The following is a 27,183-nucleotide window of genomic DNA, read 5'->3' as shown; positions in this document are numbered from 1 at the left end:
AAATGTTATTTTGTCGTATGTACCGTATATATATTAATATGCATGTAGTAAAAAGCGGTTATATCAATATTACAAACAGACACTACAATTTTATTTATATGTATAGGATATGCACTGAAAAATGACAAGTAGGGATTCCGTGCGACTTTGAATTTTTAGTGACGTTAAATTCACTCGTGCTACAAATGATTTCAGTTACTTTACATGTAATTTATATGTTGTCAAAACATTATTACTGAATATTTCAATCTTTAAAAATCATACCAACCGCAAACCGTGTTGTCTAACGGAACCTCCATAGACTTTTAGAGTAAATGTTTGGAAGTGGCTCGGCGTCTAGCTAACATCTTCTGGCAGCTATTTTCAAACTAAGAACCTTAATACATAACACAAAAGGTCGCAATTAAAATGAATTTGTTAATCTACTTGACGCTGCCATTTTTAATCCTCTTTCATTAAGCCAATTTTAAGACTTTTATTGTCATAGGTTTTTGAATTCAACGTTGTTCAAGCTTTCTTTTAATACGCTTTTATTAGCTTCGGACGCAGGTATGTTAGTATGTAACGGAATCTTTGAACATGATTTTGACCCCCTTCAAAACGTCGGATTAACTCGAAATTTGGTATACTTATTAAGGACCGATGACAATTCAATATTAAAAATAAATTGTAAAAAATATTGAATAAATTAAAATTAAACTAAAACATAAAAATAAATAATGGTTTAAAAAAAACTAAGAAAATACGCTTTTATTGAAAATCCTACTAAAAAACAGAAGAAATTTTAATAAATTTGAATTAAAAATAGTGCATTACAAAATTATTTTGTTGTAAAAAAAGCGTATTTTTTAGTTGGATTTTCTATAACAGCGTATTTTGTTAGTTTTTTTAAAACTATTATTTATTATATCTATTCTTTTTTATATCAAAACTGGCACTTTTATTTTGGATGTTTCATGATATTCGCTTTTCACATTTCATTTAAATGCTCTTTTTCGAATTAGTAAAACAGTCAAATTAGACTATGAGATGTCATGTGATAATTTAATTAAGTAATAGATGATTGACTTTTTGCTATCGCTTAGTTTCATCCATCGTGTCCTCTACCTTTCCGTACTAAGGGCTATGAATAAAGCATGTATGTCTCCCAGCTCCGACCCGTGTAGCCTCCGTATGACAAAAAGGAAAAATGCCGTTTTCTGGTTGAATTTTATCGGAATTTATCACCCAGCGAACCTATGTTTATGACTGTTTGAATTTATTTACCTTTTTATGCGAACGGGTAAGGAGCCGATGATATGTGTCTGAGAGGGAAAATAATATAATATTTTATGTTTATCTTTTTCCTGTGATGAAATTTTTTGTACGTTTTATTGTATTTAGAAATGCGAAACAATTCAATGTTTCACTAAAATAATCATAGTTTAAAAAAACGTGGGGTGTATGCTATCAGTAGTTATAAATATTTTATGAACAGATATGAGTAGAAGGGTTATTTTGATAATATCCTGAAAAGCACCCCACGCTTTTTTTACAATAAAATCATTTTTTCTTACACTATTTTTAATTCAAATTTATTATAATTTTATCAATTTTTTTTAAATATTGAATTCTCATCGTTCCTTAATAAGTATACTAAATTTCGAGTTAATCCGACGTTTTGAAGGGAGTCAAAATCATGCTCAAAGATTCCGTTACATACTAACATACATACGTCTGAAGCTGATAAAAGCGTATTAAATATATCACTACCGGCAATTCAGTTTTTAACTAATTCTATGTTATTGCGAAATATGAAAGGGGCTCATAACCGCAAAAAATCCTCTGGACATTAAAGGTTGTTTAAAGAAATTATATTTCTAATTATATTTGGATAGATGCTGCTCGAACTTAAAAAATAAATATAGTTTAAAATAATCTAATTGTAAATCTAAATAAATCTAATAATAAAATGCTAATATATTCAGAAGAATCAAATAAAATATAAGATTTAAAATAGAAATAAAATATTTGAAGTAATTATATCAAGGATCGATTACACTTTCTAACTATTGTTACCAAATTAAGGGAAATAATTAAATTAGTTATTACTTTGCTATTAAGGTTTTTTTTTTTTTTTTTTTTTAATTTTAGCTATTTTGATTTCATAATCTTTACAAAACGTCGATCAGACGTTGGGGTTAGGGCTTGGACGTAATTTTACACAAAAATTACGTTTTCGAATATTTTTTGCACATTCGCAATTTAATTTAAAAAGTTGCTATTTTGTAGTCATAATATGTCCGAATGCAATAAAATATTTTTTTTTATTACAACAATACAAAAATATTTCATTGCCATCCGTTTATTTTACATCTGCTACATTTATTTATATTTACATTTAAAAAAGTGACAACAAAAAGACGACAAAATGTTTTTGGTTTTTTTTTTAAATTAGTTAAATTCTTGGTGATTTGTTTTATTACACTAATTTGTGTACTTCATTGCCGATCATATTAATTTATGATTTAGTTGAATACTGTCAAATCTTTTTGACGCTATGTAAATGTAATTATATAGTCACAAAAAAGTCTGGACCGATCACAGATAATTTTGAAGTTGAGCTCCTCAGGACTAACTTTCAGAAATTACTAAAATAAACAATGAATTCTCTTAATACAAAAGGATCTTAAAAATATCCCTCCCGATCCAACTTTACTGACAGCCTCGAAGTTCATAATCTCCGTTTTAATTCACCGCCAACTTTTATCGCGAGTAATGAATTTACAAATCCCTCAGGATTATGTCTTGAGTTTAGGAGTTTGGTGACCTTATTCTACGGTTTAGGGTCCGTATTCGCGGCCTCTCTTAGGGTTAAGTAAATTTTACGGAGTCCCACTGAATATGGAGGCCGGGAACGAGATTGTGGACTGCGTTTCAAGTTTTACCAAGGCACTAAATCGCTCGAGGCTTTTTAGAGACGGTACCCTTTTTCATTAGATCACTTTAAAACGCGGTGAACGCAACGAGGGTACTTCAATAAAAAAAACGACAGAAAAGCAATCGAAATTCAAATTACGTATTTTTAAGTAATTTTATTTTTGTAAAACGAGATCTCAGTGGTCATTATTTCACGCAGTGATGTTAATGGGTAGTTTACTGCTATATAACTGTACTGTTAACGAGTAACGCATTCGCATTTTATAGTGAGAGGTTGAATGCTCCGATAATGTCAGGTTCCCTACTACAATCTTTGCTGAAGAGAAATAATAGGCAGGGTCGTGATGGTCGGTAATTACGGAAATGAAAATTTCTGCTGTTTACGACACGTTGCTATTCCTTCATCGCCTAAAACATAGGTATTTTATTGCAAAAAATGTAGTCCTTTTTTTTCCGGAAATTATATTGAACTTAGGCCGAGCTTCCTGCGAACTTACAGGCTTGACACCTCCAAAATTACTTCACAATCACTACTATACTTCGCATTACATTACGGGCTCACTAAACATTCAAGTTTTATTCCTTAGAAAAAATAGTTTGTATTAACTTTTAGGCTCGTAGTTCGTTTCTGCTTCGGTTCTTTAAAAACTGTTTGATATACACAAATCGGTATAATATGCGTGTCGTTAATAATTTTATAAAAGAACCTTCTTTTTTCCCCTAACTTCACTGATAGTCTGTGGGGCTATTTCAGCTACAGGGGTTGCGTAGCTGAGCTTACGGGCTCAACCTGAGAGAATTGCTAACAACCCTAGCCCTAGCCGTAACCCTAACCGCAGCCCTAGCCGTAGCCGTAGCCCTAGCCGCATCCCTAGCCGTAGCCGTAGCCCTTGCCGTAGCCATTGCCGTAACCTTTGCCGTAGCCCTTGCCGTAACCCTACCCGTAACCCCAGCCGTAGCCCTAGCCGCAGCTCTTGCCGTAGCCGGAGCCCTTGCCGTAGCCCTTGTCGTAGCCCTACACGTAACCCCAGCCGTAGCCCTAGCCGCAGCTCTTGCCGTAGCCGGAGCCCTTACCGTAGCCCTTGCCGTAGCCGGAGCCCTTGCCATAGCCCTTGCCGTAGCCCTAGGCGTAGCCGTAGTCCATGCCGTAGTCGCAGCCGCAGCTGCAGCCGTAGCCGTCGCTGTAGCAATCATCGGTGTGACTCACTGAGAAGACCCGGCAAGAAACTCAGTGAGCCAACAGAATTTTCCCCGGCAACCAAAACCATACCTATACACTGCACGAGCATTGGGTTGCAATTCATTAGACCAACCAACGCTCTAAGCCGCCGGGCTCCCATTTTCTAATCCCAAATATAGGCTAGAATTACTAACATTTTAAAGAGAAGCTTGCTACTAAGATCTGAAAAAAACACTATCTTAATGTAGAACACAAGCAAACAAAGCAACGAATACAAGCACACAAATTATATGTTAGTAGATGTAATATATCAATTGCATTATTTCTTCCAGAATATAGCGTGAGAATGAAATGTGGCTTGACCTACATTCTTAGGCAATTACATTTCTGTCGGAGAAGGTCCGAGCTTTTTATAGACTTTGATATATTGGTCATAACGATATTGGATTGAGAGAGATTGAGATATTGTTAAAAAAAAAACAATAACCTTTATTACAGAGTGAACGGACTAATGGATCGCTTACAGTAAAGTGATTACATTTGGAACTTTGAGGCCTGAGATCGAAGCCTCAATTGTATTGTTGAAAGGTTGTCCGAAACGAATGATTGCCTCACAGCAGAAATAGGCCGTATTCTTGATCTGAATGATCCATAATAAAGCTATATTAGTAGACATAAGGCGGGTAGCCATCATATAACGCAAGATAATTGACAGATGCTTGAACCTCGCTTACGACATTCTCATGATAAAGCGCATATATACAAATTCCGAACAACAACATTTGGGCCGTCGGTCTACCGAGCAATATCACCCGCTCGGTGGAAGATCTTTCCCTTCCGTCGTTAATCCCAATTGTATATTTGTATCAATATCATATTATAGTTTTTTTTTTTATTGCTTAGATGGGTGGACGAGCTCACAGCCCACCTGGTGTTAAGTGGTTACTGGAGCCCATAGACGTCTACTACGTAAATACGCCACACACCTTGAGATATAGTTCTAAGGTCTCAGTATAGTCACAACGGCTGCTCCACCCATCAAACCGAAACGCATTACTGCTTCACGGCAGAAATAGGCGGGGTGGTGGTACCTACCCGTGCGGACTCACAAGAGGTCCTACCACCAGTGAATACATAAAAATTCCATCGAGCGGATTTTCGATAGACAAACTGTCCAATATTGTCGTTTACAACTTGTGTCTATATCAGAATTCTAGAAATTTTCAATGACATGATTAACGTTGTTGTCAGATTACATGTATTTGCCTATAGCTGTATGACTATCATTTTAATCTCTGAAGTTGTTTGTGAGCACATGTCGGATATTCAATACTGTACTTAGTAAAGGGTCACGAATACCTTTAAGATAAAATCGCAGACCCTGATGCGTGGCGTAAGTTAACAGATTATTTTTCTATTATTTTTTTGCTATCTTAAATATATAGTAAGGCTTATTTAATATTGAATTGAAGTCAACATCAGAGCGCTTTGTAGGAGAATTGCTATTTGGCATAACGCAAAATTTTACCCGCCTCTTCATTTACGTAGAAAGAGAAAATATTTTTAATTAATAGAATGTTAAAGAGTCATTTCAGGTACCAAAAACACGCTTTTTAATGAACTTCAAAAGAGACTCTCATACATTAGACAGATACAGATACAGAGAAGACTCTCATACATTAGTTTAGCGAAACTTTAACCGTTTCCGCAACTTACGCAGTGGAAGTTCTCAAAAGGGATTAAAACCCCGATTTTGAAACATTCCTTATTAGTGCTCCGCTTGCATTAGTCTTACCGTGATGTTATATAGCCTATAGCTTTCCTCAATAAAGGGACTATCTAACACTGAAATAATTTTCCAAATCGGACCAGTAGCTCCTGAGATTTGCGCGTTCAAACAAACAAGCTCTTCAGCTTTATAATATTAAGTATAGATTTTATTAAATTAGTATTAGCACAGATTACTAAAGAACTAGTCTTTTCGTTTCTTATGCCCTGTACTTACACGACCTACTGATATAGATTTAATATTGTTTAGACACACATAATTAGCCACGAAGGTCGGAACCACTAGACGCGATTGACACCTTGACGACACCTTGACGCCTTCCGAATACAGAACTATATTATTTTTCCCATATTAGTTTTTCGTCTCTCATGACGTGTACCATACGCGCTCTCCGCCCAAAACCTATAGAGAACACTTAAAGATCAGATAGCTACGGAAATTGGAATCTGTCGCCACTCAAACTCGACCCGATCATCTTTTGATGAGTTTTATCGGACACAATCGCTACGTTCTTTAAGATAACAATTTAATTAACAGGACGTCTCTTCATCTCCTGTTCGTCGAATTTTCGAGACGCTACTAAATAAATAGTGGTCTTTGTTTTCGAATCTGATTGAAGTGTTCATTAGCATTATTGTTGAAGATTACAAGGGAGGTGAATAGCTTTTGTCGTTTGGTGCACGAAAACAGTTAATTATTATCAAAATTTGGATAGTCTTTAAATAAAATAGATTAATGTTTAAAATCGATATATTTATTATGTTTATCTTAGCAAAGCAGTTTGTAACACTAAAGTCTACTTTTTTTTTTTTAAGAGATTTTATGACCTGGTAACTAAGACCTTTAAGTCATGTCTTATTTTACTTTATATTCTTAATTTTATGAAACATGATAATATGGAGTGAAATGAAATGAAGATGATTAATTTGAGACATTAATCAACTGGGATGAAATTTAATGAAATGAAATGATATGGGATGAAATATTATTATAATCGCAGTAAAATGGTGGTCATTTACTGAGATTTTTTCAGTTGACTTTTTGGAGGAACCCGAGAAGTTACGTCCAGCAGCTTTGTTTCATTTTCCCACATTTGTACACTTTCACAGATATTAAACAGTTAATAAACCACCATTATTACACATTTAAACCTGAAGAAACACTAAATAGACAAAATAAAACAAATCACACAACTTCACTCCTCGCGTTCCCGCCAAAAAGTCCACTAAAGTCTACCATTAGGTTTACGCGAAGAGTAGACATAATTGTTGATATTAAAGAACATCTGTGCAATAGTTGTTCGCTCCGGGCCTTTCAATATTGTAGTAATTGTTACGTTATAATACTCATTGTAAAAAAATCATATTTAAAAAAAAATCTTATATTAAAAAATAAATAAATAATAATTTCATATTAAAAAAAAAAAGACATGCCCGCTGAGTTTCTTGCCAATTCTTCTCAATACGGAGGCTAGTTCTTGTGAATTGGCGGTAGTTCTTTTGACGTTCAACAAGTATGTACTTTCATTTATGTTGAGTAATTTTTTTTTGATTTGATTTGATTTGGTATTTTTCCAGTTTAATATCCCATTTTCACTTCACGGTTCTCCTTGACCACGAAAACTGTGGAGAATGCGAAACATCGGATACAATATAAAGAAAATAAAAATCCGAGATTAAACCCTAAAAGTAATTTTAATTAAATGTGCCACAATCCCGCCTATTAGGGCTGCGAAGCAGTCATGCGTTCCAGTTTTGGGATGAGACAACTTTATACTTACTGTAGTGATACAACAAATGGAAAATCTCTTTCCAAGAGCATGAAATAGCTTCATTGATCACGTTGCTAAATGTTGCTCTTTCGGATTTGCAGTGTATAGGCAAGCTTATTTTGAAAATGTCGTTAGCTATGACAGCTCGCTCTAACCGACGCCATCTAGGCGGGCTTCGGATAGCCTGCTGACCAAGAGGGCTGGTGGTCATGGCGCCGACGACTGCCGGTCCGGCGTCCCGAGAGGGAGGGTGATGGAAAAGATGTGCGCCATACTAAACGCTTCACTTTCCCCCCTTTGCCTTTTCATGGGTTCTGTCTCATGCGAGGTTTGGACATTGGTTGTTGAGCGACAGGAGGTTTTAGTCGGTTCGACTCCAACATGCTCCGTCCGCCAACCCCAGAAGAGGACGGAAGTCAGGCGATTTCCTTCTGACCAAAAAAAAAAAGCTATGGCAGCTAATGTTCAGTATTGTACAATAGTAATTCACCTTCGTGTTTCAGATTAAGTGGCAGTTTTCAAATGTCCGAGGCCTTTGGTAGCACCACTTATAAGTCGTGAGCACTTTGTATATATCAATAATAACTCTCTCATCAAGCTGTGGTAGGAAGGTTTCGTTATTCTATACAAAATCATATTCTAAAATTTATTTCATCTTATAATTTGGCAACCACTAAATTTGTTCAACTCAAAGATAGACAAGTTTTGATTATATGTTGATTCTACTAAGAACATTTATTTTTTTATTTTTTTATTTAGACACAAAACATTCAAGCTTAAAATTAGCAGGTATAAAATTAAGTACTAGTATGTAAGCCAGTTACAGGCATGTACAGCAATCTCTTATAACACACTATGACATGTTACAACAGTGGAAAAATAGGCTAAACTTAAACGTTAACAGTACGACAAAAAAAAATTGAAAATAACATGAAAACAAGAGATAACTACTTAACATTCTCTCATCAATTATAAACAACAACAACAACAACAACATTAAGTTTACGAAATAAAGCCATGTTCATATATAATTCTATCAGTTCAAAAAGCCCTGCACAGCTTACGATAGTATTCGGCATATTCATTACTAGCGACCCGCGCTCGCTTCGCTTCGGACACATTAAATTTTATTATTGAAGGCTAGGCCCGCCATGTTGCGCGCGGTACGACAATAAATGCGGGTGACGCCGCCGGGCGAAGCTAGTCTAAAAAAAGTAGCCTAAGTTACTCCTTATATCATCAGCTATCTATTAGTGAAAGTCTCATCAAAATCGGTCCAGCCGTTCCAGAGCTTAGCCGGAACAAACAGACAGACAGACAGAAATTGTAAAAAATGATATTTTGGTGTATGTACCGTATATATATTCATATGCACGTAGTAAAAAGCGGTTATTTCAATACTTCAAACAGACACTCTAATTTTATTTATATGTATAGATTTAGTTAAAGTCTGTAATATCTCTTCAGTGAGGCATTGAGGTTTCAGGTACCTCTTGGTAAAATATTGAAGTTGTTGTACTTTTGTTCTTCAATGAATTAGCTTCATTATGTATGCATCCGAGTATTAGTATCAGAGCTAGCATTAGTTAGTATTAGTAGACGATTCTTCTTTATGTACTTGTATTTTAGAAAAAAAAAAAATACGCTTAAGCTTAAATGCTTTTGCCTCTGTGGCGGTATCCATCATACACAACAAAGATATTTAACAGCAGCCTGAATCTCGCTTACGACCTTTTCAAGATAAGCTTGCATATATACAAATCCCGACTAACAAAATTCGGCCCGGTCATCGTTCTCGTCGAACCCGTTGCTTGCGACGAAGAGCTCGGCGAGTAAATTAACCCACAGACACAGCCCACTGAGTTTCACGCCGGATCTTCTCAGTGGGTCGTGTTTCCGATCCGGTGGTAGATTCTACGAAGCACTGCTCTTGCTAGGGTTAGTGTTAGCAACAACGTCAAGATTGAGCCCCGTGAGTTCACCTACCAGTTAAGGCTAGGCTGAAATGGTCTCTCAAGACCGTTTAGGAAAAAATAAAAATTCTCTATGTCTACCGAGTAATATATAATACCGATCGATGGAAGATCTTCCGTCCGTTGTTAAACCTTCCACACCTCCCAAAAGCTAATGTAGATTTAATGCAAATAGCATCTCCCAATTTTTGTGGTGCTTTTTTTTTTATTCCCTAGATGGGTGGACGAGCTCACAGCCCACCTGATGTTAAGTGGTTACTGGAGCCCATAGACATCTACAACGCAAGTATAGTTACAACGGCTGCCCCACCCTTCAAACCGAAACGCATTACTGCTTCAGGGCAGTGTGGACTCACAAGAGATCCTACCACCAGTTGGGATAGGCATAATACAATACATTTGAGATAAGTACCTGAAGGGTACTGGTGACGCTATTTACTTAAGAACTCTGATAAATAATGAATAATAGTTGTGTCCTCAACTCTTTTTTTGTTGAGGTAAAGCGCTTCAAAAAAAAACAGATAAAATAAACATCACAAAAAACTTCTCTTAAACATTAATTCAAGGTAGCTCTGCGAACATCGGGATCATGATTTAACATTTCAACTTGTACTCAGGAGACGTAACGCATTAGCAGCGTACATTTTGTACCCAAGAGATTGGTCGTAAGAAGACCCGAATAATAGATTGACTTACTACAAACTTTTACGTGATTCAAAAATCGTTTGTTCGCGTAATCCTAATCATTAGCAAAAGAGTAAGCCTCTTGAACGGAACTATCATTGTTTTCGATGCCACGTACTCAAAAAACAAATTTAATTTAAGATATTAAGTTTTTTTTTTATTGGCCTTGTAGGCAGAGGAACATACGGCCCACCTGATGGTGAGTGGTTACCGTCGCCCATGGACTTCAGCAATGCCAGGGGCAGAGCCAAGCCGCTTAATACTCTCACAAACCTCTTTTAAAGAAGGACATGTCATAGCGCTTAGGAAACATCGTGGAGGGGAGCTCATTCCATAGCCGGATGGTACGTGGCAAAGAAGACCTCTGGAAACGCACTGTCGATGAACGCACCGGTTCCAGATGATATGGATGAACTCTGCTCTAATGGCGGGAGGTGCAATGATAAAAAGGAGATGAGGGGATCATCTCAAACAATTCCTCAGTGACCGGCTTTATGTCAAACTTATGTACATATTATTATGTCCTCTCATACCTCCAGCTAAGCCACAAACTTATAATAGTAACGGCATGTATGGAACTAGGATCAATGCGTCAAGCACGTACCAGTTGTTTCTAATAAATACGAACATACCACGAATGGCGTCCACGTTAAGGAATACCGTCCAGGAAGAAATTCAAAGCCGCAAAGGACCTTATTAATTTTTTGAAAGGCAGTTAAGTTGCGTGTTTTTCTACCTAGCTTTTCTATTTAGACCAAAAAAGTACGACACGAATACTGCAACGAAATATTACTACAAGTAACATGCAGTTTCGCAGAATCTGGAATACAAAATATCAATGGAATGAATTTAACAATGGACGGCCTTATTGGATCTCTTACGGAGAGCATTATTTCGAACACAAGTATCTGGCTTTCAACATCTATCTTTCTAATAACTTGTTGCAGTAAAGCGATGAAGTTGTTACTGAAGGAGAACTTTAATCAATTTTGTAGTTATTTAACTTGCTATTGGCATAAATGAAAATGAGGTTGGTAAGAAAGTGTTAACTATGAATATGGAATGACATAGAAGAAGAGGTAGACCTAAGAAGAAATGGACGGATTGTGTGAAAGACGATATGGGTAAGAGGGGAGTGAGCGAAGAAATGGTATATGATAGAAGAGTATGGAAGGAGAAAACATGTTGCGCCGACCCCAGGTGACTGGGAGAAGGGCAGGATAATGATGATGGCATAAAGAAGTAGTAAATCTATTATTTGAAAAAAGATTTGTCAGGTATCAACATGTTGGTGTCCTTGGCATTGCCAATGTCCGCGAATTTCGGCTACAATGATAGTTATAGTATCGAAATCTATCAATCTAACCATCTACGCCCCACCACATTAACTACTTCATATTCCTAGAGCCCCTCATTATTAAATCAAACATCTATCTTAAGGTTCCAACAAGTACTGAAGTCCTTGATTGATGAACCGAGCCGAAAGTTAAATTGGAGTTTACGAAGTTTTATTATCCGGTTTGAATATTTGATAGGGAATCTAATTTAATGTGAACAAAGGGTAGAAATGAGACTAAGGGATTTCATTTTATTTCGATCATGTTTTTATTAGTATTAGAATTATTGGGTCCAAAGTAATGGAACTCTTCTCGAAAATAACGTAAGGTGGATAAATTCTAACCCACTGAGTTTCTCGCCGGATATTCTCAGTGGGTCGCGATTCAGATTCGGTAGTAGATTCAGCGAAGCACTGCTCTTGCTAGGACTAGCAATTCTCTCAGGTTGAGCCCATGAGCTTACCTACCTTATTATGATTATGAGTGGGCAGGTGTCTGCTACGAAGCAATCATGCACTTCAGTTTCAAGAGTGGCGCAGCCTTCGTGAGATACAATTAGGAGTTCAACCTGTTGTCTTAAGGTTGATATTCGTGTACTGTAAATATTTACTATCACGTGGTAGTTCGTCTGTCCGTATAAAGGTGCAGTATACATTATTGTTATATTTTTATTTCCCGCCTTGAGTCCATAGATATCGTAGATGAATATTTCCCTGCATTTTTTTTTGTTGCATTCAATGGAAGAAGAGTTTAACATTCAATTCTATGACGGCCAGACCGCTTCTTAGAGTTAGGTCGTAGACTCAATTGTTCTTTAATAATGGTTACCCTATCCTCCAAACAGGTACCCTCGTTGAGAATTATTCATTTTGGGTTGGGAAATGAAGGTTAGAGGCTCATTTTGAAAAGGTTAAAGTGCAAAATAAGTTGAAATCAAATTGTTAATCTCATGTTGATTGGCCGGACAAACCAATTTCTCATTTATTGTCTTAGAAAGTAGGCAAGTATACAAGTTGATAGTTGATGAGAACATTCCTCAGGGGTCTGCTAAGCTACTATTTGAGGACTCTTTTCGGGCTTTGGAAGATTGAGATTTCGAACTATTTAGGCAGTCTCATGGAAGCTTGTTCTATAGAAATAAAGCACGCGTAATATAAGTTCTCATGAAACGCTCTGTGGTAATCGTCTAAAATCGGTTTCATATATTAAAAAGCATCTCTGTTGATACTTAAAAAGTTCAAAAATGCAATGACCACGCGAACATGTCACCAATCAATCGCTTAACTGTAAAGTAAACAAAGTTGAATTCGATCAAACTAGACAAAACTGGGCCCATGGTGCTAGCCATAAAATCCGAACTCATTTTAACTTTTCCACGTAAAACACAAACCTATCTGCGTTGCCATGGAAACGATGATATTCGCTGTAATCTTATAGGCAGGGAAGATTTAGTAGGAACAATGGAAGTAATCACAGTGTGTGCCTTTTTATCAGTCAACAAGAATATTGTACATACTCAACATACACTAAAATCGAGATAATCTATTCGAAAAAAAGTTGAGAAATCGGTTTTTTTGTTTCTTATTTTAACCTCTTTGGTCTACTGGTATTGTAAGCCCGTTCAACGAATGTTTTGGCTATTTATACCGTGAAATTTATTTGTTATGGTACTGGTTATTTCAATGTATTTGGGACGTCATCTTATATTTAATGTTTGACTGTGGAATTTACGTAATAGTGTCCAATTATATAGTCAAACATGAGATCATTTTCCCATCTTTTTGCACGAACTTATATACTACTAGGTGTACCCGTCCGCTTCGCTGGGCATTTAAAATTAACATTATTAGTTCTCACCCCCCCAAAGATTATCATCATTAATGCCCCCACAACTGGTGTAGGGAGTCCAACGCTCATATAAATATTAGCCTATCCATTAAGTACATGTATTTTCTACATGGATACCAAGTTTCAAGTCAATCGGATGCACGGTTCAGTAGTTATAACGAAACATTTTTTACTGGTGGTAGGACCTCTTGTGAGTCCGCGCCGGTAGGTACCACCACCCTGCCTATTTATGCCGTGAAGCAGTAATGCGTTTCGGTTTGAAGAGTGGGGCAGCCGATGTAACTATACTGAGACCTTAGAACTTATATCTCAAGGTGGGTGGCGCATTTACGTTGTAGATGTCTATGGGCTCCCGAAACCACTTAACACCAGGTGCACTGTGAGATCGTCCACCGATCTAAGCAATAAAAAAACCGTAAAAACCACTGTAGATTTATATATTAGTATAGCTTATATTAGATACCGTAGACATAGTGTTATTTAAAGACAATAACAGTACAATATGACGTGTTAAAATGAAGCACTCTCCCAGCGACGGCGCGGATTGACGGCTTTTAACGTATCGCTGTTGCCACGGAAGGACATGATTGATCACGTTTCAACCCTACGCAGCGGCACAGTCTAAATGTATGTACGCATTCTCAGGAAATTCCGTTTTTCGCGCAACAAACAGCTCTTGAGACAAATTTAGACAGCATCAACATTTATTTAGAATCAAGCGGACGTGTGGATCACAAGACATCCTACCACCAGTAATAACAAAATCCTGAATTGCGCTAACGACATCTGCAAGAGAAGTTTTCCTATACTATTACACAAATTCTGAACAACAATATCCGGACTAACCAAGGGCGGACCCAGCTTTGGCGCCAGGAGGGGGTCACATAGTCAAATTTAGATGCGTTCGTTCCCAAACGTTTGCCATTATACAAAGTTATTATATTATATTAAATTAATTAAATATTGAAGGTATGTAGTTACATAAAATATATAAATAAAATCATTATATTCAATTAGTGGTCCACCTAAGTCCTGGACCCAGCTCAGGGGGTGGTCATGACCCCCATGACCCTCCCCCTGGATCCGCCATTGGGACTAACCATCTACCGAGCAATGACGCTTGTCCGATGTAAGACTTCCCTTTTTCACTTACTCATTACGATACCTTAGCGGTAGGTAGACTTCTTTCATGCAAGATCTTTCACTTATTACTTTGGAGCAGATTTTTTTTTTATTGCTAGATGGGTGGACGAGCTCACAGCCCACCTGGTGTTAAGTGGTTACTACATACGCAACCCACCTTGAGATATAAGTTCTAAGGTCCTAGGTATAGTTACAACGGCTGCCCCACCCTTCAAACCGAAACGCATTACTGCTTCACGGCAGAAATAGGCAGGGTGGTGGTATCTACCCGTGCGGACTCACAAGAGGTCCTACCACCAGTAAACTGAACAGAAACTGAAAGTCTTGATCTCCGAAACTCGGTGTACCAAGCTAGACATTCTAAGCTCGAATTTGTACAACTGCAAATTCTGCACTGTGTCAATGTACTTACGATTGGTTACAATTTCGAATGCTTCTGCATGGATGTCTGTTTTTGTTTGTTTCGTTCGTGTCGACGCCAACTGCAATCGATGTGGGTTCCCATCGCATTGCCTGAACAGATAAGAGAACAGTATTGATGAAACTTGTTCAGTTAAACCAATATGTGGCCACAGCTAACTGTCTATTCTATCATTGAAATTGGATTCGGATTAAATAGTATCCTCTATTTATGTTTTGAATAATCAGTCTGTTTTTTTTTTACGTGGTAACAAATTTCTGAAAATATAAGATAAATACAAAAAATCATTACACACAAAGCAACAAAATAACTAGTTGTTATAATCGAATGGAAACCGCGCGCTTTAACTAGTGATAGCATCATAACGACCATAATATAAGGTATTCGTTGGTACCAGAAATCAAATTCTTTCTAGAACATCCGATAACAAAAGCCCACAACATAGGTGCCTAGAAATTTCGAAAAAAAAAATACATTAGTGAACTACGGGGCACCTCCGAGTTCTCCACTAAGTAGTAGTGTTCTTATTTGTACCCGCAACATGTTGGGATACAGATTTTTAGTCCATATTTTATTATTGCTTAGTTGGGTGGACGAGCTCAAAGCCCACCTGGTGTTAAGTGGTTGTTCGAGCCCATAGAGATCTACAACGTAAATGCGCCATCCACCTTGAGATATAAGTTCTAAGGTCTCAGTATAGTTATAGCGGCTGCGCCACCCTTCAAGCCGAAACGCATTACTGATTCACGGCAGAAAAAGGCAGGGTGGTGTTACCTACCCATGCGGACTCATAAGAGGTCCTACCACCAGTAATTACGCAAATCATAATTTTGCGGGTTTGATTTCGGATTAGGATTTTAATTGTCAAATTTAATATTGGTCTTTGCAGTCTGGTATCCTTGTTTATGTTAGCAGAAGAGTCCACAAAAGACGCGACTTTGACTTTGCAGTATTCACGTGGTCCGGCAACGTCGTATATGTCGCAATAAAAGCTCGAATTCACAAAGCTCGAAAATTCAAAACAATAATGCACTAATTTCCGCAAAACTATGAATTTCCAACAACTTCACGATAAAGCGCGACAATTTGCGGGTTTCACGAGAAACAAGTGTTAGTGCAACCGTGTAATTAAACCGTACTCGGGTATAATCAGTGCTGCTTATGTCGTCGCAATCTCCTTGAATTACATGCCGGATACAAGTACGGGCCATGACATAAGCGTTGAGCGATTGGAATTTTTAACTGCTTATTTAGAGGGGATTTTCACGGTGTGTACAGAAAATCTGGCGCTTGAGTAGAACGCATGGGTAGACTCGAAGGGAAAGTGTGCTAATAGCTTCTTGACCACTTAACACCAGGTGGGCTGTGAGCTCGTCCACCGAACTAAGCAATAAAAAAAGGTACAATAGTTCAAAGGCAGCTGCTTCACAAGTGCATCTACCATTAGATTGGAATCTCGATTAGGTCAGAAGATCCGGCAAGAAACTGATCGGTCTCTTGGTAGGTTAAGTTTTCTTATTTTTTATTGTTTAGATGGGTGGCTTACTGGAGCCCATAGACATCTACAACGTAAATGCACCACCCACCTTGAGATATAAGTTCTGAGGTCCCAAGTGTAGTTACAACGGCTACCCCACCCTTCAAACCGAAACGCATTTCTGCTTCACGGCAGAAATTGGCAGCAGGGTGGTGGTACCTACCCGCGCGGACTCACAAGAGGTCCCACCACCAGTAAGTTCACGTTGAACTTTTCAACGTGTACGTTGGCTTTGGTGTTTGGTGTTTTGGTTGCTCATACTTGCTTACTTAGTTTGACAAGAAATCCCGTATGATGAGCACGGGACTATCCGGTACGAACGCCCATGTTGAATAGTTTGAAGATCAAACCGCTGTACCAAAGTTTGTCGAACGCTTTGGCGAAGAAAATAGAGCTCCTGTGTAGAACGGTTTTGGTCGACTAAACCCTACGAGAATGTGCTCCGTGAGGCGGTGCGGCTGTTAAACGCATGAGTGATTCGTGCGGAATCTGAATTGTTCATCGATGAGAATGCTCTTGGGTGAGACGCAGTCTTTGAGATCGAGTGGCTATTACTTTACTAGGAATAGGCAGTGGCATCTACCTGTACCGACCTACAGCACGCCCTATTACCAGCAGAGCTTCTTTGGAATCATTTTCGAAAGTATGACTAGGTAGTCGCATTCAAAATAATGGCTTGATCACTGCATTGTCGTATCACTCGATATTAACGCGCCAGGCATCTTACTTGTAAGTCTGTGGATGCTTCAATATGCGTTATTATTATCAGAGTTAAAGTTTATCTCTTGCACCACTCGCCTAGCTAATCGCAAGGCAATCAAGTGCATATGATCGGTGCATTTCTCTGATCGCTTCGCTGAGCCTCACCTGCCCTATATTTTATGGTATTGGCTAAACAGTATGGGCATTTAATTGCTTGGACGAAAAGGAAATGGTCTGGAATAATTCCTTAAATTTATCATGTGTGGTTTTAGCGTTCACAGTCACAAGTCTGTGATCAGGCAAGTACCAGTTTCAATCGATTCTACCTACAGTTCTATCTTCGATCTACCTATTTCATTCTAGAGATTGAATTCGTAAGGCATAGAGATAAAACAACGAAGAAATTCATTTAGAACTATTGAACTATTTGAAGATGCGAATTTTTTTTTCTTATTTTCAAATACAGAGTTAGCTAGTCGATTAGATCCTGAAAAAACATTCCAATTAAAATTATTTAACCTACCGAATGAGTGAAAATTGTCAAACACTTCAAGTCCGGCACACACGGAGGATCGGTCGGAAAATTTTTCATAATTGGCTTAACGCAATGTAAATTCTATGTCGTTCGGGAAACTCAATTATGAAATTTTCGTTTGCACAAAAAGGGCTTTTTTTGTTTGTTCTCACACCTTGTTTTCGGATTCAAAAGAGGATAAAACTCTTTAATGGCCTAAATATGATTTGGTGCCTTAATTTAATAACTGTTTTGCTTAAGCGGGTTAATTTCATTGTTCTTTTTAAGCTCGAGCTAAACGAATTGAAGTACTTTGGGGCTTTGGATTTATAAGTGTCATGCGAATGCAGCTTATTTCACAATGGCTACCGTTGTTTTTGGTAATCAAATTATGAGTTTTAGCTTTTAAATACGGTATCAAACGATTTCTATGAGTTTCGATGGAATATACCAAATAATGAGGATTATAATTGTTGCTACGTACCTATGCGAGCTTTATAAATTTCCTTTAAGCCATCACTAACTTAAAGTTACTGTTTCAAGTAAATTACTATAGCTCAATTCAGTGAGAGAGTTACTTGGTTGAAGGGCATTGAACGTAGTACCATCGGAAATTCCACAAATCTGAAATTATTAAATCCGCAGCCTTTCATTCCTGAAATATCTCAATAATATCTTCGTACAATGCCTTTTCAATAACCCTTGTTACACACGGTTGTTTAGAGCTCGAAGTCACTATGAATTGTGTGTTACTTTTCAAGATACTGACTCGGTGGTGCAGTGGTTAGCGGCCCTGACTATTTGCCGCGGGTTGTGGGTTCGACTCCCACATCGGGCAAACATTCGTGTGATAAACATGTGTGCTAGCTCTTTGTCTGGGTGTTTATTATCTATAAATGTATATATTTGAACGTATATAAGTATCAGTTAGTCTCTGGTACCCAGATTACAGGGAATCCTAACTTCGGGTCGGATGACCGTGCCAGATTTGTTTTCAATTATTATTTATTTATTACTTAAAAAAAAAAGGAATAGTGGATTCCATACAAAAGTATTTTTACGTGCATCTTTATATCGTAGTTATGAAGGCGCCTCAGCTTCGCCATATAAGTTCCGGCTGAAAATCAACGCTGCATCATAACGATAAGTCAACCGCCCATTTAGTGCCAAAGTTTTTGTGCGTCTTTTTGTGCGCAACTAAAACCCATACACATGTTATATGAATATCGGCCCACTTAAGGTCTGAAGAGTTGCGTATCTTCCAAAGCAGAATGAGAGATTAATTCAGAGACAGGATGGCAAAAGTCGCATGCCGAAACAGGTAAGTTAATTGTATATTTAACAGATATTTCTGCCGTGAAGCAGTAATGAGTTTCGGTTTGAAGGGTGGGGCAGCCGTTGTAGCTATACTTGAGACCTTAGAACTTATATCTCAAGGTGGGTGGCGCATTTACGTTGTAGATGTCTATGGGCTCGAGTAACCACTTAACACCAGGTGGGCTGTGAGCTCGTCCACCCATCTAAGCAATAAATAAAAGATTACGTTACAAGATTACAAGGCAAGGTTTTGGTGCGAAAATATATTTGTGTCCTTATCAGGTTCCTGGCCGAATTTGCGGACCGTGTGTTAGTACAGCATAGCATACCTATAAATCGAGTAGCCCTCCGACCTTTCCCTTAAATGAGATTTCTAGCGGCTTTCAAACGACGCAAGGCTCGATTCAAATATCCTGTATGTGTCACGCGCGTTATTCACGGCATATTAGGGTTTGTGTCGACATTGGATTGTCAGTGGAAATATGGTTTGAAATCTTAAGCTTTTGATTGATTGGTGCACTGGTAGGTCAGATTCCTACTTCCTATAACCATTAACTGTCTATTGGCTGATATAAGAAGACCCGTTCTCCGTTGAATCTTTCAGTTGCCTTTCACGTCATTTACATGAATAATTTGAATATCATTATCATTATTATTTATTATGCTCTATAGGATTTTATTTTGGAATATAGAAATCTCACAAGTTGTGTTAGTGGCAAGCTTATATATTTAAAATGTTAGCAAATCTAGTCTGTGGTTGGGGTTAGAAACGACTGCGGCGTCTTTGAGCGTTGGTTGGTCTAATGCAGCCCAATAGGTATCAAATATACTGTAATTTTTTTGCAATAATGCCGCCAGAATATTCTGGGCTTCGTTGGCGCAGTCCATTTCCTCGTTATGCCATAGAAGTCATTGACGTGAGCTTCTATGAACACTAGTAATGCGCTACTGTAGCGAGAAAGTACTAAAGGCATCATTATATTTTATGTTGAACTGTAACCGTCCGCTTCGCTGGGCATTTAAAATTAACATTATCATTTCTCACCCCCACCAAGATTCTCATCAGTAGGATGGTGCGGTCCTGTAATACTCTTCTTGCTTATTTCATCAGTTGTTATTGCATTTTTCATAGCACTTTTTCTAAAGTTTTTAACAAAAGTTTTATTGAGATTTTTATACCGAGAAAAATCTATCTGTATGTTGTCTATTTAAGTTCATTTGCTTATAGACTTTTTAAGTATCTTTTTCATCAGTGATACCAATTTGAAGTGTCAACTAGGAATGAACAAAGGTCTGTATTGTAATTGTGGAGACAACGTTGTTCTAAGTTGACTAATAGCTGCGAAACTATTCTATTCAAGTCGGGGCCCACTTAAGCATTCTGTTTTAGCTAAGTTCAGAACTCTCGAGATGCCACTTGCTTAGTTGTGACTTACAATTGCGCGGTGCAGGGAATCATGTTCTGTGATTACGACGAAACATTAAGTATTTTAGTTTGTAACTCTTTTGTTTAACATTTACGTATTCGATTTATTTTATTGCGTCGATGGGCGAACAAGCTCACCGCTCACCTTGCGTTAAGTCAAAGTGAACTTCCCTCTTGTGACACAAGAACGAAGTACATTGTATTATGTCTAATCTAATATCAATTGTATTAAATAATGGCTGATATAACTTTCAAACGTGTAACCACCAATAAAATTTCTAAGTAACATAACTTTTGAAGATCTATCGAATAGTAGTAGTTAGGATCTAATAGATCTATCTAATATTTGACAAACATGGCTTAGTATTTAAGAAAGAAGAGTTTAGAGAAGAATTTGATAGATTATTGTGTTTAGAATCAGATAATGATGCTGCTAAGCAATTGACTTGTTGACTGCCGTTGCTAATGAACTGTCTCCAATGTGTTCTTAAAATCATTATCAGTAAGCATTTTAGTTAGAACTTGTCAATGATAGTGAAACAAACAAAACAGTTTTTGTTTTTATCGGTTTGATAGAAGCCGAAGTGATGCGGTCATTTCTCAAACGAGGTAGCCGAGAATACATAAATAATGGTATCGACTCGATGCGGTTTTGCAAGTCATTCTGCGGCTACATAGATGCATAGCTAATAGATAGGTCTATTTTATTAACAAAGTTATAGGAAATCGTAATTCTAACTTTATCATCGTGATATTTTTTAAATTTAATGTAAGCTAGGAAAAATACGACGCTTGAAAGGCAAACGTGACTAAGCGACAATAACTGGTTTATACATAAATGATAGGCAATAACCATATTCGATGCGCAAAAAATATATATTTCTAGGTCTATTAAAATTATTTCAATCCTACAGCTAGATTCGTTAAAATGTAATTTTTTCCAGGTATTTCAACTTCAAATTAGTCTACTGTAAAGTTCACGCATTGTCGCTTAGTCAAGTTTGCATTTCAAGCGTCGAATTATTGTTACGCGCTGGGGCTGGGGATAAATAAAATTTTCACCAAAGTACAAATTAAAACTTAGAACACTTAAGGAGCACTTTATAATTCGCAATTCACTTCTTCTGCTTCGCTTCAGGTGATCCGTTCGCAGTTTCGCTTCGAGTAAGTCTGAGCGAGCATCAGCAGTTTTTGATTTACTGGATCATTGCTGGTTTTCTTTTTAGTAATGTATTTTTTATGAAACTATCGATCCATTTAGCTGATGGAACGTATATAAGCTAATAAAACGTTTTTAATATATGATTTTTTTTTAAATCAGTATCCTTTTTTTTCCTTCTCATCATCAAAGGTGTCATTAGTAGGTACTATCTTCGTTCTGTCTTCGTTTTAGGTTTTTGATTTTTTTTATTGTTGAGTAACGCAAGCATATGCCAAATTTTCCTTTGATATTTAAGCAAAACATAACTTGTTTCTAGTACCCTAATGTAACAAAACCCAAATTACTAGGATCATAATGTCGGTAGCTATTGTGTAGCGTCAGAACGACAGATGGCCTTAATAATACGCTCATATAATTTATTACTGTACCATCCGTGAATGTATAGACCGTGTTTACTGTAAATACAACACTACGTACCAAAATTGGATAACTTTTTTTAGGACAAACAATTTTTAGGTATCGGACAAACGGGCCAATATGACTTATTGTTAAAGTTATTGCCGTGTCTGTATTTTGTGCTACTAAGCTAATTAATCTGTAATCTAATTTAAGCTGACTACTAACAAATTTTACGAGAGAAATATTTCCTCCTTATTAGTTCTTTTTACTAAAATACAAAATAATAACAAGCATCTCTAAATAAATTATTGTTACGCCGGTAAGAGCATCGCCACCTGTTGTCGAATAGCAGAAACGAATATCAAAAAGACTCGTAAAATCGAGAACGCTCGAGAAGTACAACGCCATCTATTATCAAATAGCAATAACACATATCGAAACTACTCGATCTGTCTCCTGACATTATCGAGAGCACAGCAATGTTCTCGATTCCAGGGATGTCGTATCGACTATAAAACCGTTGCTAAAGTAAGTAAGCTAAATTAATAGAAGCGAAACAGCGAACGGATCACCTGAAGCGAAGCGGAAGAAGTGAATTACGAATTGTAAAGTGTTCTGTAAGTCTTAAATTTTAATAGAGTTTTAATTTATACTTCGGTGAAAAAAAACGGGAGTTTATTGTACCATTAGAGATACATTTATTATTATGTATACTATCGAAAGCTTGTGAAAGTATTATTAAGGTATGTGTTTATTTTATCAATAAAGACAGAGAGCCCGTTATGTACAAGATGGCGATGAAGTCATTTTGTGAATTTTGTTCTAGACCACTCAAACCTCACCACAAATTGTCTCGACACGAAAGAAGTATTTCATCTTCTTCTGACAAAGAATCTAATTCAGATTTCAAACGTGTTTTCGGTTTTATCGTTTTTAATATAACTAGAGGTCCCGCAGTAGTCGAAATTCGACTATAATTAATTGGAATTGTAAGTTTGTACACTATTATGATTGTATTTTATACTTCTATAATCACAATTTCGCCAAGACTACACTATAAAAAATAAAACATTAACAAAGACAAACAATATTTAATCTATTCTCAATTTGACAACAGACGTCAAGAACAAAAGTTTGACAATAAATAGTATGCATGCGTGTGTGCGTCAAATACATGGTATGTAGTGTGTGTAATGTTTTCTTTATTGATTTAATGTATCTTTTATGCAATCTTTTAAAAAAAGATTAGCATTGTGCACTTCTTCTCTATATTCTCTATAAGTATGGAAAATTTCATACTCCTCCGTCCGCGCAATTTTCGTAAAAAGGGAGACAAAGGTTTTGCTTCACGTATTAATATATAGATAGTTAAAAACATTTACGATCGTTTCGTGAAACTATCGAAATTCAGCGATTACGATTACGTCACTAAATCCAGGTTAGAGTTATAGTCGGAGTCAGTGTGTGTTAAAGTTTTGAGTAAAAGCTATGAAAGTTTTTTCTATTTATGACCCATTTTATTCAGAGGTAATTGAGCCTTTTTTTTTTATTGCTTAGATGGGTGGACGAGCTCACAGCCCACCTGGTGTTAAGTGGTTACTGGAGCCCATAGACATCTACAATGTAAATGCGCCACCCACCTTGAGATATAAGTTCTAAGCTCTCAGTATAGTTACAACGGCTACCCCACACTTCAAATCGAAACGCATTACTGCTTCACGGCAGAAATAGGCGGGGTGGTGGTACCTACTCGTGCAGACTCACAAGAGGTCCTACCACCAGTGACTTCACTTCACTCTGATGTTTTACTTTAAATGATAAAATTTATTGTAAGCCCACAAAAAATGTCAATTCATGAATAAAATTTAATCCTTTTATTGCTGAGCTTATTTTCACATATTTTGCAAAAATTGCTATTGGATTTTAAAAAAAGTGCCTTAATGAAAACATTAACATAAAAAAATCATAGTAAAGTAATTTTAAACGGTTATTTGTAAATATTACTAGCTTATTTAAAACGTTAGACATGCGTGCGCTAAGGCACATCTGTACAGGTCGACACCTGATACATTTATAATCAAACCACACATATAGTCTGTATTCCGACGCTCCGAAATCTATAGGCATTAATAAAGAGTCGATATATCGACGGTTCGCACTAAAAATAAAGTAATGCCTGTTCTAGTCGAATATAATCCGCGAATCGGGCAGATCATGAGAGTTCAGAATTAAAGTTTCCAGCTAAGTCATTACAAGACATTGTTTGTGGTAATAGATAAAAGATAGGCAACGGGTATCTTACGAAGATTATTTTCTCAGGGGATAATTGGATAATAGCCCGTTTTGTTTTTGCCGAAGGTTAAAATTAATAATCGTCAACGCCTTGCTTTATGAAATGATTTAATATTATTTTGCTGTTGAGACAGAGTATGAGATGAAAGCTAAGCGCAACAGTAATCAGTCTACCGGGTATAGCCAATCTAATGGGTAGTAGGTATATCAAGCCGAAACGTGGCTACAGTATCAACAATGTAGATGATGATATAATTGAAAAAAAAAACTCAAAATCCTAATTCTTAGTTGAATACAAAAACTAATTTATTAATAGTTTCAACTGTTTGATGACAGCCCTAAATAAATACAACAAATGTACTGTTAGCCGTTCCTTCGGTTAAGCGCGTCAGAAAGAGATAGACAATAACAAATTCGTTTAACTCATTTCAAATAATGAATACGACCATATTACTAGATCTATAAAGTTCAAAAACTCAAAATAAATTTATAACTTATTACGAGGAATGTAAATTTCACCTTTATTGCCATGACAAAAGAAGCTGTTTGATGTGGTTCCCCGGGTGGATTCCTTTCGACTTTTTATTAGTATTTTCGTTTGATAAAAGTTTCTATATTTTATCGTAATAAATCGACGTGTCCAGGACTGTCTTTCTCCTCTTGTGCGTGAAGATGAAAATTCAAGTCAAATAAGCGGCCAGAATTGGAAACTGCCAGATAACAAATTGGCACTAGTTAGCACAATGTTCAAATATCGTCCTCCGATCTATATCGACGTGGTAAATAATATAAAAACAATAAGAAAGTAGATATTATATCTTGATTTATACTTTAACGATTTTATTTCGCGTTTTATTAAAATAGAATAATCTACATCTACACTAATATTATAAAGCTGAAGAGTTTGTTTGTTTGAACGCGCTAATCTCAGGAACTACTGGTCCGATTTGAAAAATTTATTTCAGAGTTAGATAGCCTATTTATTGAGGAAGGCTATAGGCTATATAACATCACGGTAAGAATTTTCTTTTTTTTTTATATTGCTTAGATGGTGGACGAGCTCACAGCCCACCTGGTGTTAGATCAATACAAGTGGAGCACCAATAAAGAATTTTTCAAAATAGGGGTTTAAAAAGCTTCCTTAACATTCCCTAATTCAAAAACTTTTTCACTCTCTACGTAAATGAAGTGGGTGGTAAAATTTAGAGTTATGCCAAAGTAACTATTCCACGCGGACGGAGTCGCGGGCAAAGGCTTGTTTTCTATAAAATTTGACGATAGTCATCACAATATCCAAAAGGTCGACGAATAATCCCTTCCTAATCGTTGGTGGTTTAAAGGGCTATTCCAACTTCGCGACGACCGGTATATGAGCTCGCGGACTCACCTGAGAGAATAACACTAGCTATAGTAAGAGCAGTGCTTGGCTGAATCTATTACTGGATCAGAATCGCGACCCATTATGAAGATCTGGCGCGAAACTCAATGGGCTGGGTCTATGGGAAATAACAATCTCAGCCGACCGTGACCACGAAAACTGAAAAGTATTCAAGACATCGGAAATAATACCACGAAATTTAACTATAAAAATTTACAGTTTTAAGTATATGTACGACTCGCGAAAAACTAAGAAATTACTACGCAAAATTAATATGTTGACGTAATTTTAGAAGGGGTTGCAAGCGTTTTGAGGGCGCAGACGTACCACCATCCTGTCTTATTCTTCTTTAAGGCGGTATACTACCATTCGAAGAGTAATATCGGCATTGTATAGTTATACTAAAACAGTTTTATAAAACTACTAGCTGGCCCGGCAAACGATGTTTTGCCATAAATTATGTTCGCGACGGACATAAATAAATGCAGCTTAATAGATATTGTTCGCGACGGACATTGATAGTTTAATAGATAAATAGTTAAAATAGAAAATATAGTCATAGGTTGGCTGTAAAATAATAGAAATGTCCGTAACAAATAAATAGATAATATGTTAAAAATAGGTTAACATAAATAGAGAACGATGTAAATAGAAATAAGTAATTTGTAAATATTTGTTTGAAAATAAAGATTGGTCCTCGTGGTCTTTAATTTGGCGTGGGAACGCAGGAGCGAGTCACAATACGGGCGACTTTTTTTTTTTTTTTTTTTTTTTTTTTTTTTTTTTTTTTTTTTTTTTTTTTTTTTTTTTTTTTTTTTTTTTTTCCTACCTATGCTGATAGCCTTGAGAGGCTATTTCAGCTTCGCCCTAACTTTAGTAGGTGAGCTCGCGGGGCTCAACCGGAGAGTTGCTAACACTGACCCTAGCAAGAGCAGTGCTTCGCAGAATCTACCACCGGATCGGAAACGCGACCCACTGAGAAGATCCGGCGAGAAACTCAGTGGGCTGTGTCTATGGGTTAGTTCGCTCGTCGAGCCCTTCGTCGCAAGCGACGGGTTCGACGAGGACGGTGACCGGTGCTTGTGGTGCCTAAAAGCACCGTTAATGGATCAGGAGGATCCGTAATGACGTGCTTTGGGCGACGTCGACGGTTTACCATTCGGTCTACTGGGTCGGGTATGTAATTTCCAGCGGCTACGATGAGAGGGTTCTCATGTCGTGCCGCCTTCTCAAAATGGCGCAGCGATGCCGACTGTAGATACTTACTAAAAGAGTCGAGCTCCAGGTCGTCGTGGAGATCCACATTCCTAAGGAACCAAGGCGCTCCGACGGCTATCCTGCAGAATCGTGATTGAATAACCTGAAGGGATTTCAAGTTGGTGCGGGCTGCG

General features: G+C 37.1%; 1 long non-coding RNA gene across 1 annotated transcript in view; it reads right to left on the bottom strand.

The window, feature by feature from the left end:
• Nucleotides 1-16,118, bottom strand: part of LOC134201616 (uncharacterized) — a 45,355-nt gene extending 29,237 nt beyond the window's left edge. Inside the window, exons 1-2 of the long non-coding RNA XR_009976980.1 lie at nt 15,844-16,118; nt 15,057-15,157 (exon numbers count right to left, since the gene is read on the bottom strand). This is a non-coding gene — a long non-coding RNA (uncharacterized LOC134201616). The remainder of the gene's footprint in view (nt 1-15,056; nt 15,158-15,843) is intronic.
• Nucleotides 16,119-27,183: the final 11,065 nt, after the last annotated feature.

The sequence above is a fragment of the Bombyx mori genome, chromosome 28 (genome assembly GCF_030269925.1).
Source record: "Bombyx mori chromosome 28, ASM3026992v2".
Taxonomy (NCBI): domain Eukaryota; kingdom Metazoa; phylum Arthropoda; class Insecta; order Lepidoptera; family Bombycidae; genus Bombyx; species Bombyx mori.
This window is presented reverse-complemented; position numbering and strand designations above follow the sequence as displayed.